General features: G+C 56.5%; 31 non-coding genes across 31 annotated transcripts; all 31 read right to left on the bottom strand.

Annotated features, from left to right (window-relative positions):
- Window positions 1-23: 23 nt before the first annotated feature.
- On the bottom strand, window positions 24-142 carry LOC135592416 (5S ribosomal RNA). Its single transcript, XR_010479038.1, has one exon. It is a non-coding gene; the product is annotated as a 5S ribosomal RNA (ribosomal RNA).
- A 350-nt stretch (window positions 143-492) lies between these two features.
- LOC135590792 (5S ribosomal RNA) lies at window positions 493-611 on the bottom strand. Its single transcript, XR_010478203.1, has one exon. It is a non-coding gene; the product is annotated as a 5S ribosomal RNA (ribosomal RNA).
- A 350-nt stretch (window positions 612-961) lies between these two features.
- Window positions 962-1080, bottom strand: LOC135592982 (5S ribosomal RNA). Its single transcript, XR_010479316.1, has one exon. It is a non-coding gene; the product is annotated as a 5S ribosomal RNA (ribosomal RNA).
- Window positions 1081-1430: 350 nt separating this feature from the next.
- LOC135592976 (5S ribosomal RNA) lies at window positions 1431-1549 on the bottom strand. The gene has a single exon (XR_010479314.1). It is a non-coding gene; the product is annotated as a 5S ribosomal RNA (ribosomal RNA).
- A 350-nt stretch (window positions 1550-1899) lies between these two features.
- LOC135592971 (5S ribosomal RNA) lies at window positions 1900-2018 on the bottom strand. Its single transcript, XR_010479313.1, has one exon. It is a non-coding gene; the product is annotated as a 5S ribosomal RNA (ribosomal RNA).
- Window positions 2019-2368: 350 nt separating this feature from the next.
- Window positions 2369-2487, bottom strand: LOC135593466 (5S ribosomal RNA). Its single transcript, XR_010479609.1, has one exon. It is a non-coding gene; the product is annotated as a 5S ribosomal RNA (ribosomal RNA).
- A 350-nt stretch (window positions 2488-2837) lies between these two features.
- Window positions 2838-2956, bottom strand: LOC135593609 (5S ribosomal RNA). The gene has a single exon (XR_010479729.1). It is a non-coding gene; the product is annotated as a 5S ribosomal RNA (ribosomal RNA).
- A 350-nt stretch (window positions 2957-3306) lies between these two features.
- LOC135592800 (5S ribosomal RNA) lies at window positions 3307-3425 on the bottom strand. The gene has a single exon (XR_010479248.1). It is a non-coding gene; the product is annotated as a 5S ribosomal RNA (ribosomal RNA).
- Window positions 3426-3775: 350 nt separating this feature from the next.
- LOC135593720 (5S ribosomal RNA) lies at window positions 3776-3894 on the bottom strand. The gene has a single exon (XR_010479790.1). It is a non-coding gene; the product is annotated as a 5S ribosomal RNA (ribosomal RNA).
- A 350-nt stretch (window positions 3895-4244) lies between these two features.
- Window positions 4245-4363, bottom strand: LOC135592965 (5S ribosomal RNA). The gene has a single exon (XR_010479312.1). It is a non-coding gene; the product is annotated as a 5S ribosomal RNA (ribosomal RNA).
- Window positions 4364-4713: 350 nt separating this feature from the next.
- LOC135588721 (5S ribosomal RNA) lies at window positions 4714-4832 on the bottom strand. Its single transcript, XR_010476446.1, has one exon. It is a non-coding gene; the product is annotated as a 5S ribosomal RNA (ribosomal RNA).
- Window positions 4833-5182: 350 nt separating this feature from the next.
- Window positions 5183-5301, bottom strand: LOC135593412 (5S ribosomal RNA). Its single transcript, XR_010479577.1, has one exon. It is a non-coding gene; the product is annotated as a 5S ribosomal RNA (ribosomal RNA).
- A 350-nt stretch (window positions 5302-5651) lies between these two features.
- LOC135593608 (5S ribosomal RNA) lies at window positions 5652-5770 on the bottom strand. Its single transcript, XR_010479724.1, has one exon. It is a non-coding gene; the product is annotated as a 5S ribosomal RNA (ribosomal RNA).
- A 350-nt stretch (window positions 5771-6120) lies between these two features.
- On the bottom strand, window positions 6121-6239 carry LOC135592798 (5S ribosomal RNA). The gene has a single exon (XR_010479242.1). It is a non-coding gene; the product is annotated as a 5S ribosomal RNA (ribosomal RNA).
- A 350-nt stretch (window positions 6240-6589) lies between these two features.
- LOC135592960 (5S ribosomal RNA) lies at window positions 6590-6708 on the bottom strand. Its single transcript, XR_010479311.1, has one exon. It is a non-coding gene; the product is annotated as a 5S ribosomal RNA (ribosomal RNA).
- A 350-nt stretch (window positions 6709-7058) lies between these two features.
- LOC135593137 (5S ribosomal RNA) lies at window positions 7059-7177 on the bottom strand. Its single transcript, XR_010479420.1, has one exon. It is a non-coding gene; the product is annotated as a 5S ribosomal RNA (ribosomal RNA).
- A 350-nt stretch (window positions 7178-7527) lies between these two features.
- Window positions 7528-7646, bottom strand: LOC135588716 (5S ribosomal RNA). Its single transcript, XR_010476427.1, has one exon. It is a non-coding gene; the product is annotated as a 5S ribosomal RNA (ribosomal RNA).
- Window positions 7647-7996: 350 nt separating this feature from the next.
- On the bottom strand, window positions 7997-8115 carry LOC135593411 (5S ribosomal RNA). The gene has a single exon (XR_010479576.1). It is a non-coding gene; the product is annotated as a 5S ribosomal RNA (ribosomal RNA).
- Window positions 8116-8465: 350 nt separating this feature from the next.
- LOC135592792 (5S ribosomal RNA) lies at window positions 8466-8584 on the bottom strand. The gene has a single exon (XR_010479241.1). It is a non-coding gene; the product is annotated as a 5S ribosomal RNA (ribosomal RNA).
- A 350-nt stretch (window positions 8585-8934) lies between these two features.
- LOC135592956 (5S ribosomal RNA) lies at window positions 8935-9053 on the bottom strand. Its single transcript, XR_010479310.1, has one exon. It is a non-coding gene; the product is annotated as a 5S ribosomal RNA (ribosomal RNA).
- Window positions 9054-9403: 350 nt separating this feature from the next.
- LOC135593463 (5S ribosomal RNA) lies at window positions 9404-9522 on the bottom strand. Its single transcript, XR_010479608.1, has one exon. It is a non-coding gene; the product is annotated as a 5S ribosomal RNA (ribosomal RNA).
- Window positions 9523-9872: 350 nt separating this feature from the next.
- On the bottom strand, window positions 9873-9991 carry LOC135593407 (5S ribosomal RNA). The gene has a single exon (XR_010479574.1). It is a non-coding gene; the product is annotated as a 5S ribosomal RNA (ribosomal RNA).
- A 350-nt stretch (window positions 9992-10341) lies between these two features.
- Window positions 10342-10460, bottom strand: LOC135592787 (5S ribosomal RNA). The gene has a single exon (XR_010479240.1). It is a non-coding gene; the product is annotated as a 5S ribosomal RNA (ribosomal RNA).
- Window positions 10461-10810: 350 nt separating this feature from the next.
- On the bottom strand, window positions 10811-10929 carry LOC135592953 (5S ribosomal RNA). Its single transcript, XR_010479309.1, has one exon. It is a non-coding gene; the product is annotated as a 5S ribosomal RNA (ribosomal RNA).
- Window positions 10930-11279: 350 nt separating this feature from the next.
- On the bottom strand, window positions 11280-11398 carry LOC135592948 (5S ribosomal RNA). Its single transcript, XR_010479307.1, has one exon. It is a non-coding gene; the product is annotated as a 5S ribosomal RNA (ribosomal RNA).
- A 350-nt stretch (window positions 11399-11748) lies between these two features.
- On the bottom strand, window positions 11749-11867 carry LOC135592942 (5S ribosomal RNA). Its single transcript, XR_010479306.1, has one exon. It is a non-coding gene; the product is annotated as a 5S ribosomal RNA (ribosomal RNA).
- A 350-nt stretch (window positions 11868-12217) lies between these two features.
- Window positions 12218-12336, bottom strand: LOC135592935 (5S ribosomal RNA). Its single transcript, XR_010479304.1, has one exon. It is a non-coding gene; the product is annotated as a 5S ribosomal RNA (ribosomal RNA).
- Window positions 12337-12686: 350 nt separating this feature from the next.
- LOC135592934 (5S ribosomal RNA) lies at window positions 12687-12805 on the bottom strand. Its single transcript, XR_010479303.1, has one exon. It is a non-coding gene; the product is annotated as a 5S ribosomal RNA (ribosomal RNA).
- A 350-nt stretch (window positions 12806-13155) lies between these two features.
- LOC135593458 (5S ribosomal RNA) lies at window positions 13156-13274 on the bottom strand. Its single transcript, XR_010479605.1, has one exon. It is a non-coding gene; the product is annotated as a 5S ribosomal RNA (ribosomal RNA).
- Window positions 13275-13624: 350 nt separating this feature from the next.
- Window positions 13625-13743, bottom strand: LOC135593402 (5S ribosomal RNA). Its single transcript, XR_010479572.1, has one exon. It is a non-coding gene; the product is annotated as a 5S ribosomal RNA (ribosomal RNA).
- Window positions 13744-14093: 350 nt separating this feature from the next.
- On the bottom strand, window positions 14094-14212 carry LOC135592783 (5S ribosomal RNA). Its single transcript, XR_010479237.1, has one exon. It is a non-coding gene; the product is annotated as a 5S ribosomal RNA (ribosomal RNA).
- Window positions 14213-14216: the final 4 nt, after the last annotated feature.

The following is a 14216-nucleotide window of genomic DNA, read 5'->3' as shown; positions in this document are numbered from 1 at the left end:
TTTCATATCTCGGGACGCAAAAAGGAGTGCAACTCGAGGAATTCCCGGGGGGTCACCCATCCTAGTACTACTCTCACCCAAGCACGCTTAACTTCGGAGTTCTGATTGGATCCGGTGATTTAGTGCTGGTATGATCGTACCGGTTTCGGGTGCTTCGTCCCTAGCCAATATGCACGTCGCGGCCGGCGCATCAACGTCCGTAGCCTCTCGCCCGTCACGAAACCGCCGGTGCTTTCTCGAACGATCACGAAATCCTTATTGCAAGCTCTCTCCGAGCCCTTGCCCAATGACTGCGTATCGGTCACGGCAAGCTCGCGCCGAAACCATCGGAACTTTCTCGAACGATCTCGGAATCGCTATTGCGACCCCAATCCGGAAAGCTCTTTCCGAGCCCCACGATACTGACTGCGTAGCGGTCACGGCAAATTCCGTGCCCGAAAACAATCGTCTCGGAGGTCTACGGGAGATGTTTCGTATCTCGGGATGCAAAAAGAAGTGCAACACGAGGACTTCCCGGGGGGTCACCCATCCTAGTACTCCTCTCGCCCAAGCACGCTTATATTCGGAGTTCTAATGGGATCCGGTGGTTTAGTGCTGGTATGATCGCACCGGTTTCGGGTGCTTCGTCCCTCGCCTATGTGCACGTCGCGACCGGCGCATCAACGTCCATAGCCTCTTGCCCGTCACGAAATTGTCGGCGCTTTCACGAACGATCAGGAAATCCCTATTGGAAGCTCTCTCCGAGCCCTAGCCCAACGACCGCGTATCGGTCACGGCAAGCTCGCGCCGAAACCATCGGCACTTTCTCGAACGATCTCGGAATCGCTATTGCGACCCCAATCCCGAAAGCTCTTTCCGAGCCCCACGATACTGACTGCGTAGCGGTCACGGCAAATTCCGTGCCCGAAAACAATCGTCTCGGAGGTCTACGGGAGATGTTTCGTATCTCAGGACGCAAAAAGGAGTGCAACACGAGGACTTCCCGGGGGGTCACCCATCCTAGTACTACTCTCGCCCAAGCACGCTTAACTTCGGAGTTCTGATGGGATCCGGTGGTTTAGTGCTGGTATGATCGCACCGGTTTCGGGTGCTTCGTCCCTCGCCTATGTGCACGTCGCGGCCGGCGCATCAACGTCCGGAGCCTCTTGCCCGTAACGAAACCGCCGGTGCTTTCTCGAACGATCACGAAATCCCTATTGCAAGCTCTCTCCGAGCCCTAGCCCAATGACTGCGTATCGGTCACGGCAAGCTCGCGCCGAAACCATCGGCACTTTCTCGAACGATCTCGGAATCGCTATTGCGACCCCAATCTGGAAAGCACTTTTCGAGCCCCACGATACTGATTGTGGAGCGGTCACGGCAAATTCCGTGCCCGAAAACAATCGTCTCGGAGGTCTACGGAAGATGTTTCATATCTCGGGACGCAAAAAGGAGTGCAACACGAGGACTTCCCGGGGGGTCACCCATCCTAGTACTACTCTCGCCCAAGCACGCTTAACTTCGGAGTTCTGATGGGATCCGGTGGTTTAGTGCTGGTATGATCGCACCGGTTTCGGGTGCTTCGTCCCTCGCCTATGTGCACGTCGCGGCCGGCGCATCAACGTCCGGAGCCTCTTGCCCGTCACGAAACCGCCGCTGCTTTCTCGAACGATCACGAAATCCCTATTGCAAGCTCTCTCCGAGCCCTAGCCCAATGACTGCGTATCGGTCACGGCAAGCTCGCGCCGAAACCATCGGCACTTTCTCGAACGATCTCGGAATCGCTATTGCGACCCGAATCTGGAAAGCACTTTTCGAGCCCCACGATACTGATTGTGGAGCGGTCACGGCAAATTCCGTGCCCGAAAACAATCGTCTCGGAGGTCTACGGAAGATGTTTCATATCTCGGGACGCAAAAAGGAGTGCAACACGAGGACTTCCCGGGGGGTCACCCATCCTAGTACTACTCTCGCCCAAGCACGCTTAACTTCGGAGTTCTGATGGGATCCGGTGGTTTAGTGCTGGTATGATCGCACCGGTTTCGGGTGCTTCATCCCAAGCCTATGTGCACGTCGCGGCCGGCGCATCAACGTCAGGAGCCTCTTGCCCGTAACGAAACCGCCGGTGCTTTCTCGAACGATCACGAAATCCCTATTGCAAGCTCTCTCCGAGCCCTAGCCCAATGACTGCGTATCGGTCACGGTAAGCTCGCGCCGAAACCATCGGCACTTTCTCGAACGATCTCGGAATCGCTATTGCGACCCCAATCTGGAAAGCACTTTTCGAGCCCCACGATACTGATTGTGGAGCGGTCACGGCAAATTCCGTGCCCGAAAACAATCGTCTCGGAGGTCTACGGGAGATGTTTCGTATCTCGGGATGAAAAAAGAAGTGCAACACGAGGACTTCCCGGGGGGTCACCCATCCTAGTACTCCCCTCGCCCAAGCACGCTTAACTTCGGAGTTCTAATGGGATCCGGTGGTTTAGTGCTGGTATGATCGCACCGGTTTCGGGTGCTTCGTCCCTCGCCTATGTGCACGTCGCGGCCGGCGCATCAACGTCCGGAGCCTCTTGCCCGTCACGAAACCGCCGGTGCTTTCTCGAACGATCAAGAAATCCCTATTGCTAGCTCTCTCCGAGCCCTAGCCCAATGACTGCGTATCGGTCACGGCAAGCTCGCGCCGAAACCATCGGCACTTTCTCGAACGATCTCGGAATCGCTATTGCGACCCCAATCCGGAAAGCTCTTTCCGAGCCCCACGATACTGACTGCGTAGCGGTCACGGCAAATTCCGTGCCCGAAAACAATCGTCTCGGAGGTCTACGGGAGATGTTTCGTATCTCGGGATGCAAAAAGAAGTGCAACACGAGGACTTCCCGGGGGGTCACCCATCCTAGTACTCCTCTCGCCCAAGCACGCTTAACTTCGGAGTTCTGATGGGATCCGGTGGTTTAGTGCTGGTATGATTGCACCGGTTTCGGGTGCTTCGTCCCTCGCCTATGTGCACGTCGCGGTCGGCGCATCAACGTCCGTAGCCTCTTGCCCGTCACGAAATTGTCGGCGCTTTCACGAACGATCAGGAAATCCCTATTGGAAGCTCTCTCCGAGCCCTAGCCCAACGACCGCGTATCGGTCACGGCAAGCTCGCGCCGAAACCATCGGCACTTTCTCGAACGATCTCGGAATCGCTATTGCGACCCCAATCCCGAAAGCTCTTTCCGAGCCCCACGATACTGACTGCGTAGCGGTCACGGCAAATTCCGTGCCCGAAAACAATCGTCTCGGAGGTCTACGGGAGATGTTTCGTATCTCGGGATGCAAAAAGAAGTGCAACACGAGGACTTCCCGGGGGGTCACCCATCCTAGTACTACTCTCGCCCAAGCACGCTTAACTTCGGAGTTCTGATGGGATCCGGTGGTTTAGTGCTGGTATGATCGCACCGGTTTCGGGTGCTTCGTCCCTCGCCTATGTGCACGTCGCGGTCGGCGCATCAACGTCCGTAGCCTCTTGCCCGTCACGAAATTGTCGGCGCTTTCACGAACGATCACGAAATCCCTATTGGAAGCTCTCTCCGAGCCCTAGCCCAACGACCGCGTATCGGTCACGGCAAGCTCGCACCGAAACCATCGACACTTTCTCGAACGATCTCGGAATCGCTATTGCGACCACAATCCGGAAAGCTCTTTCCGAGCCCCACGATACTGACTGCGTAGCGGTCACGGCAAATTCCGTGCCCGAAAACAATCGTCTCGGAGGTCTACGGAAGATGTTTCATATCTCGGGACGCAAAAAGGAGTGCAACACGAGGACTTCCCGGGGGGTCACCCATCCTAGTACTACTCTCACCCAAGCACGCTTAACTTCGGAGTTCTGATGGGATCCGGTGGTTTAGTGCTGGTATGATCGCACCGTTTTCGGGTGCTTCATCCCAAGCCTATGTGCACGTCGCGGCCGGCGCATCAACGTCCGGAGCCTCTTGCCCGTAACGAAACCGCCGGTGCTTTCTCGAACGATCACGAAATCCCTATTGCAAGCTCTCTCCGAGCCCTAGCCCAATGACTGCGTATCGGTCACGGCAAGCTCGCGCCGAAACCATCGGCACTTTCTCGAACGATCTCGGAATCGCTATTGCGACCCCAATCTGGAAAGCACTTTTCGAGCCCCACGATACTGATTGTGGAGCGGTCACGGCAAATTCCGTGCCCGAAAACAATCGTCTCGGAGGTCTACGGAAGATGTTTCATATCTCGGGACGCAAAAAGGAGTGCAACACGAGGACTTCCCGGGGGGTCACCCATCCTAGTACTACTCTCGCCCAAGCACGCTTAACTTCGGAGTTCTGATGGGATCCGGTGGTTTAGTGCTGGTATGATCGCACCGGTTTCGGGTGCTTCATCCCAAGCCTATGTGCACGTCGCGGCCGGCGCATCAACGTCCGGAGCCTCTTGCCCGTAACGAAACCGCCGGTGCTTTCTCGAACGATCACGAAATCCCTATTGCAAGCTCTCTCCGAGCCCTAGCCCAATGACTGCGTATCAGTCACGGCAAGCTCGCGCCGAAACCATCGGCACTTTCTCGAACGATCTCGGAATCGCTATTGCGACCCCAATCTGGAAAGCACTTTTCGAGCCCCACGATACTGATTGTGGAGCGGTCACGGCAAATTCCGTGCCCGAAAACAATCGTCTCGGAGGTCTACGGGAGATGTTTCGTATCTCGGGATGAAAAAAGAAGTGCAACACGAGGACTTCCCGGGGGGTCACCCATCCTAGTACTCCCCTCGCCCAAGCACGCTTAACTTCGGAGTTCTAATGGGATCCGATGGTTTAGTGCTGGTATGATCGCACCGGTTTCGGGTGCTTCGTCCCTCGCCTATGTGCACGTCGCGGCCGGCGCATCAACGTCCGGAGCCTCTTGCCCGTCACGAAACCGCCGGTGCTTTCTCGAACGATCAAGAAATCCCTATTGCTAGCTCTCTCCGAGCCCTAGCCCAATGACCGCGTATCGGTCAGGGCAAGCTCGCGCGGAAACCATCGGCACTTTCTCGAACGATCTCAGAATCGCTATTGCGACCCCAATCCGGAAAGCTCTTTCCGAGCCCCACGATACTGACTGCGTAGCGGTCACGGCAAATTCCGTGCCCGAAAACAATCGTCTCGGAGGTCTACGGGAGATGTTTCGTATCTCGGGATGCAAAAAGAAGTGCAACACGAGGACTTCCCGGGGGGTCACCCATCCTAGTACTCCTCTCGCCCAAGCACGCTTAACTTCGGAGTTCTGATGGGATCCGGTGGTTTAGTGCTGGTATGATCGCACCGGTTTCGGGTGCTTCGTCCCTCGCCTATGTGCACGTCGCGGTCGGCGCATCAACGTCCGTAGCCTCTTGCCCGTCACGAAATTGTCGGCGCTTTCACGAACGATCAGGAAATCCCTATTGGAAGCTCTCTCCGAGCCCTAGCCCAACGACCGCGTATCGGTCACGGCAAGCTCGCGCCGAAACCATCGGCACTTTCTCGAACGATCTCGGAATCGCTATTGCGACCCCAATCCCGAAAGCTCTTTCCGAGCCCCACGATACTGACTGCGTAGCGGTCACGGCAAATTCCGTGCCCGAAAACAATCGTCTCGGAGGTCTACGGGAGATGTTTCGTATCTCGGGATGCAAAAAGAAGTGCAACACGAGGACTTCCCGGGGGGTCACCCATCCTAGTACTCCTCTCGCCCAAGCACGCTTAACTTCGGAGTTCTGATGGGATCCGGTGGTTTAGTGCTGGTATGATTGCACCGGTTTCGGGTGCTTCGTCCCTCGCCTATGTGCACGTCGCGGTCGGCGCATCAACGTCCGTAGCCTCTTGCCCGTCACGAAATTGTCGGCGCTTTCACGAACGATCAGGAAATCCCTATTGGAAGCTCTCTCCGAGCCCTAGCCCAACGACCGCGTATCGGTCACGGCAAGCTCGCGCCGAAACCATCGGCACTTTCTCGAACGATCTCGGAATCGCTATTGCGACCCCAATCCCGAAAGCTCTTTCCGAGCCCCACGATACTGACTGCGTAGCGGTCACGGCAAATTCCGTGCCCGAAAACAATCGTCTCGGAGGTCTACGGGAGATGTTTCGTATCTCGGGATGCAAAAAGAAGTGCAACACGAGGACTTCCCGGGGGGTCACCCATCCTAGTACTACTCTCGCCCAAGCACGCTTAACTTCGGAGTTCTGATGGGATCCGGTGGTTTAGTGCTGGTATGATCGCACCGGTTTCGGGTGCTTCGTCCCTCGCCTATGTGCACGTCGCGGTCGGCGCATCAACGTCCGTAGCCTCTTGCCCGTCACGAAATTGTCGGCGCTTTCACGAACGATCACGAAATCCCTATTGGAAGCTCTCTCCGAGCCCTAGCCCAACGACCGCGTATCGGTCACGGCAAGCTCGCACCGAAACCATCGACACTTTCTCGAACGATCTCGGAATCGCTATTGCGACCACAATCCGGAAAGCTCTTTCCGAGCCCCACGATACTGACTGCGTAGCGGTCACGGCAAATTCCGTGCCCGAAAACAATCGTCTCGGAGGTCTACGGAAGATGTTTCATATCTCGGGACGCAAAAAGGAGTGCAACACGAGGACTTCCCGGGGGGTCACCCATCCTAGTACTACTCTCGCCCAAGCACGCTTAACTTCGGAGTTCTGATGGGATCCGGTGGTTTAGTGCTGGTATGATCGCACCGTTTTCGGGTGCTTCATCCCAAGCCTATGTGCACGTCGCGGCCGGCGCATCAACGTCCGGAGCCTCTTGCCCGTAACGAAACCGCCGGTGCTTTCTCGAACGATCACGAAATCCCTATTGCAAGCTCTCTCCGAGCCCTAGCCCAATGACTGCGTATCGGTCACGGCAAGCTCGCGCCGAAACCATCGGCACTTTCTCGAACGATCTCGGAATCGCTATTGCGACCCCAATCTGGAAAGCACTTTTCGAGCCCCACGATACTGATTGTGGAGCGGTCACGGCAAATTCCGTGCCCGAAAACAATCGTCTCGGAGGTCTACGGAAGATGTTTCATATCTCGGGACGCAAAAAGGAGTGCAACACGAGGACTTCCCGGGGGGTCACCCATCCTAGTACTACTCTCGCCCAAGCACGCTTAACTTCGGAGATCTGATGGGATCCGGTGGTTTAGTGCTGGTATGATCGCACCGGTTTCGGGTGCTTCATCCCAAGCCTATGTGCACGTCGCGGCCGGCGCATCAACGTCCGGAGCCTCTTGCCCGTAACGAAACCGCCGGTGCTTTCTCGAACGATCACGAAATCCCTATTGCAAGCTCTCTCCGAGCCCTAGCCCAATGACTGCGTATCAGTCACGGCAAGCTCGCGCCGAAACCATCGGCACTTTCTCGAACGATCTCGGAATCGCTATTGCGACCCCAATCTGGAAAGCACTTTTCGAGCCCCACGATACTGATTGTGGAGCGGTCACGGCAAATTCCGTGCCCGAAAACAATCGTCTCGGAGGTCTACGGGAGATGTTTCGTATCTCGGGATGAAAAAAGAAGTGCAACACGAGGACTTCCCGGGGGGTCACCCATCCTAGTACTCCCCTCGCCCAAGCACGCTTAACTTCGGAGTTCTAATGGGATCCGATGGTTTAGTGCTGGTATGATCGCACCGGTTTCGGGTGCTTCGTCCCTCGCCTATGTGCACGTCGCGGCCGGCGCATCAACGTCCGGAGCCTCTTGCCCGTCACGAAACCGCCGGTGCTTTCTCGAACGATCAAGAAATCCCTATTGCTAGCTCTCTCCGAGCCCTAGCCCAATGACCGCGTATCGGTCACGGCAAGCTCGCGCGGAAACCATCGGCACTTTCTCGAACGATCTCAGAATCGCTATTGCGACCCCAATCCGGAAAGCTCTTTCCGAGCCCCACGATACTGACTGCGTAGCGGTCACGGCAAATTCCGTGCCCGAAAACAATCGTCTCGGAGGTCTACGGGAGATGTTTCGTATCTCGGGATGCAAAAAGAAGTGCAACACGAGGACTTCCCGGGGGGTCACCCATCCTAGTACTCCTCTCGCCCAAGCACGCTTAACTTCGGAGTTCTGATGGGATCCGGTGGTTTAGTGCTGGTATGATCGCACCGGTTTCGGGTGCTTCGTCCCTCGCCTATGTGCACGTCGCGGTCGGCGCATCAACGTCCGTAGCCTCTTGCCCGTCACGAAATTGTCGGCGCTTTCACGAACGATCAGGAAATCCCTATTGGAAGCTCTCTCCGAGCCCTAGCCCAACGACCGCGTATCGGTCACGGCAAGCTCGCGCCGAAACCATCGGCACTTTCTCGAACGATCTCGGAATCGCTATTGCGACCCCAATCCCGAAAGCTCTTTCCGAGCCCCACGATACTGACTGCGTAGCGGTCACGGCAAATTCCGTGCCCGAAAACAATCGTCTCGGAGGTCTACGGGAGATGTTTCGTATCTCGGGATGCAAAAAGAAGTGCAACACGAGGACTTCCCGGGGGGTCACCCATCCTAGTACTACTCTCGCCCAAGCACGCTTAACTTCGGAGTTCTGATGGGATCCGGTGGTTTAGTGCTGGTATGATCGCACCGGTTTCGGGTGCTTCGTCCCTCGCCTATGTGCACGTCGCGGTCGGCGCATCAACGTCCGTAGCCTCTTGCCCGTCACGAAATTGTCGGCGCTTTCACGAACGATCACGAAATCCCTATTGGAAGCTCTCTCCGAGCCCTAGCCCAACGACCGCGTATCGGTCACGGCAAGCTCGCACCGAAACCATCGACACTTTCTCGAACGATCTCGGAATCGCTATTGCGACCACAATCCGGAAAGCTCTTTCCGAGCCCCACGATACTGACTGCGTAGCGGTCACGGCAAATTCCGTGCCCGAAAACAATCGTCTCGGAGGTCTACGGAAGATGTTTCATATCTCGGGACGCAAAAAGGAGTGCAACACGAGGACTTCCCGGGGGGTCACCCATCCTAGTACTACTCTCGCCCAAGCACGCTTAACTTCGGAGTTCTGATGGGATCCGGTGGTTTAGTGCTGGTATGATCGCACCGGTTTCGGGTGCTTCATCCCAAGCCTATGTGCACGTCGCGGCCGGCGCATCAACGTCCGGAGCCTCTTGCCCGTAACGAAACCGCCGGTGCTTTCTCGAACGATCACGAAATCCCTATTGCAAGCTCTCTCCGAGCCCTAGCCCAATGACTGCGTATCGGTCACGGCAAGCTCGCGCCGAAACCATCGGCACTTTCTCGAACGATCTCGGAATCGCTATTGCGACCCCAATCTGGAAAGCACTTTTCGAGCCCCACGATACTGATTGTGGAGCGGTCACGGCAAATTCCGTGCCCGAAAACAATCGTCTCGGAGGTCTACGGGAGATGTTTCGTATCTCGGGATGCAAAAAGAAGTGCAACACGAGGACTTCCCGGGGGGTCACCCATCCTAGTACTCCCCTCGCCCAAGCACGCTTAACTTCGGAGTTCTAATGGGATCCGGTGGTTTAGTGCTGGTATGATCGCACCGGTTTCGGGTGCTTCGTCCCTCGCCTATGTGCACGTCGCGGCCGGCGCATCAACGTCCGGAGCCTCTTGCCCGTCACGAAACCGCCGGTGCTTTCTCGAACGATCACGAAATCCCTATTGCTAGCTCTCTCCGAGCCCTAGCCCAATGACTGCGTATCGGTCACGGCAAGCTCGCGCCGAAACCATCGGCACTTTCTCGAACGATCTCGGAATCGCTATTGCGACCCCAATCCGGAAAGCTCTTTCCGAGCCCCACGATACTGACTGCGTAGCGGTCACGGCAAATTCCGTGCCCGAAAACAATCGTCTCGGAGGTCTACGGGAGATGTTTCGTATCTCGGGATGCAAAAAGAAGTGCAACACGAGGACTTCCCGGGGGGTCACCCATCCTAGTACTCCTCTCGCCCAAGCACGCTTAACTTCGGAGTTCTGATGGGATCCGGTGGTTTAGTGCTGGTATGATCGCACCGGTTTCGGGTGCTTCGTCCCTCGCCTATGTGCACGTCGCGGTCGGCGCATCAACGTCCGTAGCCTCTTGCCCGTCACGAAATTGTCGGCGCTTTCACGAACGATCAGGAAATCCCTATTGGAAGCTCTCTCCGAGCCCTAGCCCAACGACCGCGTATCGGTCACGGCAAGCTCGCGCCGAAACCATCGGCACTTTCTCGAACGATCTCGGAATCGCTATTGCGACCCCAATCCCGAAAGCTCTTTCCGAGCCCCACGATACTGACTGCGTAGCGGTCACGGCAAATTCCGTGCCCGAAAACAATCGTCTCGGAGGTCTACGGGAGATGTTTCGTATCTCGGGATGCAAAAAGAAGTGCAACACGAGGACTTCCCGGGGGGTCACCCATCCTAGTACTACTCTCGCCCAAGCACGCTTAACTTCGGAGTTCTGATGGGATCCGGTGGTTTAGTGCTGGTATGATCGCACCGGTTTCGGGTGCTTCGTCCCTCGCCTATGTGCACGTCGCGGTCGGCGCATCAACGTCCGTAGCCTCTTGCCCGTCACGAAATTGTCGGCGCTTTCACGAACGATCACGAAATCCCTATTGGAAGCTCTCTCCGAGCCCTAGCCCAACGACCGCGTATCGGTCACGGCAAGCTCGCACCGAAACCATCGACACTTTCTCGAACGATCTCGGAATCGCTATTGCGACCACAATCCGGAAAGCTCTTTCCGAGCTCCACGATACTGACTGCGTAGCGGTCACGGCAAATTCCGTGCCCGAAAACAATCGTCTCGGAGGTCTACGGAAGATGTTTCATATCTCGGGACGCAAAAAGGAGTGCAACACGAGGACTTCCCGGGGGGTCACCCATCCTAGTACTACTCTCGCCCAAGCACGCTTAACTTCGGAGTTCTGATGGGATCCGGTGGTTTAGTGCTGGTATGATCGCACCGGTTTCGGGTGCTTCATCCCAAGCCTATGTGCACGTCGCGGCCGGCGCATCAACGTCCGGAGCCTCTTGCCCGTAACGAAACCGCCGGTGCTTTCTCGAACGATCACGAAATCCCTATTGCAAGCTCTCTCCGAGCCCTAGCCCAATGACTGCGTATCGGTCACGGCAAGCTCGCGTCGAAACCATCGGCACTTTCTCGAACGATCTCGGAATCGCTATTGCGACCCCAATCGGGAAAGCACTTTTCGAGCCCCACGATACTGATTGTGGAGCGGTCACGGCAAATTCCGTGCCCGAAAACAATCGTCTCGGAGTTCTACGGAAGATGTTTCATATCTCGGGACGCAAAAAGGAGTGCAACACGAGGACTTCCCGGGGGGTCACCCATCCTAGTACTACTCTCGCCCAAGCACGCTTAACTTCGGAGTTCTGATGGGATCCGGTGGTTTAGTGCTGGTATGATCGCACCGGTTTCGGGTGCTTCATCCCAAGCCTATGTGCACGTCGCGGCCGGCGCATCAACGTCCGGAGCCTCTTGCCCGTAACGAAACCGCCGGTGCTTTCTCGAACGATCACGAAATCCCTATTGCAAGCTCTCTCCGAGCCCTAGCCCAATGACTGCGTATCGGTCACGGCAAGCTCGCGCCGAAACCATCGGCACTTTCTCGAACGATCTCGGAATCGCTATTGCGACCACAATCCGGAAAGCTCTTTCCGAGCCCCACGATACTGACTGCGTAGCGGTCACGGCAAATTCCGTGCCCGAAAACAATCGTCTCGGAGGTCTACGGAAGATGTTTCATATCTCGGGACGCAAAAAGGAGTGCAACACGAGGACTTCCCGGGGGGTCACCCATCCTAGTACTACTCTCGCCCAAGCACGCTTAACTTCGGAGTTCTGATGGGATCCGGTGGTTTAGTGCTGGTATGATCGCACCGGTTTCGGGTGCTTCATCCCAAGCCTATGTGCACGTCGCGGCCGGCGCATCAACGTCCGGAGCCTCTTGCCCGTAACGAAACCGCCGGTGCTTTCTCGAACGATCACGAAATCCCTATTGCAAGCTCTCTCCGAGCCCTAGCCCAATGACTGCGTATCGGTCACGGCAAGCTCGCGTCGAAACCATCGGCACTTTCTCGAACGATCTCGGAATCGCTATTGCGACCCCAATCGGGAAAGCACTTTTCGAGCCCCACGATACTGATTGTGGAGCGGTCACGGCAAATTCCGTGCCCGAAAACAATCGTCTCGGAGGTCTACGGAAGATGTTTCATATCTCGGGACGCAAAAAGGAGTGCAACACGAGGACTTCCCGGGGGGTCACCCATCCTAGTACTACTCTCGCCCAAGCACGCTTAACTTCGGAGTTCTGATGGGATCCGGTGGTTTAGTGCTGGTATGATCGCACCGGTTTCGGGTGCTTCATCCCAAGCCTATGTGCACGTCGCGGCCGGCGCATCAACGTCCGGAGCCTCTTGCCCGTAACGAAACCGCCGGTGCTTTCTCGAACGATCACGAAATCCCTATTGCAAGCTCTCTCCGAGCCCTAGCCCAATGACTGCGTATCGGTCACGGCAAGCTCGCGCCGAAACCATCGGCACTTTCTCGAACGATCTCGGAATCGCTATTGCGACCACAATCCGGAAAGCTCTTTCCGAGCCCCACGATACTGACTGCGTAGCGGTCACGGCAAATTCCGTGCCCGAAAACAATCGTCTCGGAGGTCTACGGAAGATGTTTCATATCTCGGGACGCAAAAAGGAGTGCAACACGAGGACTTCCCGGGGGGTCACCCATCCTAGTACTACTCTCGCCCAAGCACGCTTAACTTCGGAGTTCTGATGGGATCCGGTGGTTTAGTGCTGGTATGATCGCACCGGTTTCGGGTGCTTCATCCCAAGCCTATGTGCACGTCGCGGCCGGCGCATCAACGTCCGGAGCCTCTTGCCCGTAACGAAACCGCCGGTGCTTTCTCGAACGATCACGAAATCCCTATTGCAAGCTCTCTCCGAGCCCTAGCCCAATGACTGCGTATCGGTCACGGCAAGCTCGCGCCGAAACCATCGGCACTTTCTCGAACGATCTCGGAATCGCTATTGCGACCCCAATCTGGAAAGCACTTTTCGAGCCCCACGATACTGATTGTGGAGCGGTCACGGCAAATTCCGTGCCCGAAAACAATCGTCTCGGAGGTCTACGGGAGATGTTTCTTATCTCGGGATGCAAAAAGAAGTGCAACACGAGGACTTCCCGGGGGGTCACCCATCCTAGTACTCCCCTCGCCCAAGCACGCTTAACTTCGGAGTTCTAATGGGATCCGGTGGTTTAGTGCTGGTATGATCGCACCGGTTTCGGGTGCTTCGTCCCTCGCCTATGTGCACGTCGCGGCCGGCGCATCAACGTCCGGAGCCTCTTGCCCGTAACGAAACCGCCGGTGCTTTCTCGAACGATCACGAAATCCCTATTGCTAGCTCTCTCCGAGCCCTGGCCCAATGACTGCGTATCGGTCACGGCAAGCTCGCGCCGAAACCATCGGCACTTTCTCGAACGATCTCGGAATCGCTATTGCGACCCCAATCCGGAAAGCTCTTTCCGAGCCCCACGATACTGACTGCGTAGCGGTCACGGCAAATTCCGTGCCCGAAAACAATCGTCTCGGAGGTCTACGGGAGATGTTTCGTATCTCGGGATGCAAAAAGAAGTGCAACACGAGGACTTCCCGGGGGGTCACCCATCCTAGTACTCCTCTCGCCCAAGCACGCTTAACTTCGGAGTTCTGATGGGATCCGGTGGTTTAGTGCTGGTATGATCGCACCGGTTTCGGGTGCTTCGTCCCTCGCCTATGTGCACGTCGCGGTCGGCGCATCAACGTCCGTAGCCTCTTGCCCGTCACGAAATTGTCGGCGCTTTCACGAACGATCAGGAAATCCCTATTGGAAGCTCTCTCCGAGCCCTAGCCCAACGACCGCGTATCGGTCACGGCAAGCTCGCGCCGAAACCATCGGCACTTTCTCGAACGATCTCGGAATCGCTATTGCGACCCCAATCCCGAAAGCTCTTTCCGAGCCCCACGATACTGACTGCGTAGCGGTCACGGCAAATTCCGTGCCCGAAAACAATCGTCTCGGAGGTCTACGGGAGATGTTTCGTATCTCGGGATGCAAAAAGAAGTGCAACACGAGGACTTCCCGGGGGGTCACCCATCCTAGTACTACTCTCGCCCAAGCACGCTTAACTTCGGAGTTCTGATGGGATCCGGTGGTTTAGTGCTGGTATGATCGCACCGGTTT

Source organism: Musa acuminata, chromosome BXJ1-1 (genome assembly GCF_036884655.1).
Source record: "Musa acuminata AAA Group cultivar baxijiao chromosome BXJ1-1, Cavendish_Baxijiao_AAA, whole genome shotgun sequence".
Taxonomy (NCBI): domain Eukaryota; kingdom Viridiplantae; phylum Streptophyta; class Magnoliopsida; order Zingiberales; family Musaceae; genus Musa; species Musa acuminata.
This window is presented reverse-complemented; position numbering and strand designations above follow the sequence as displayed.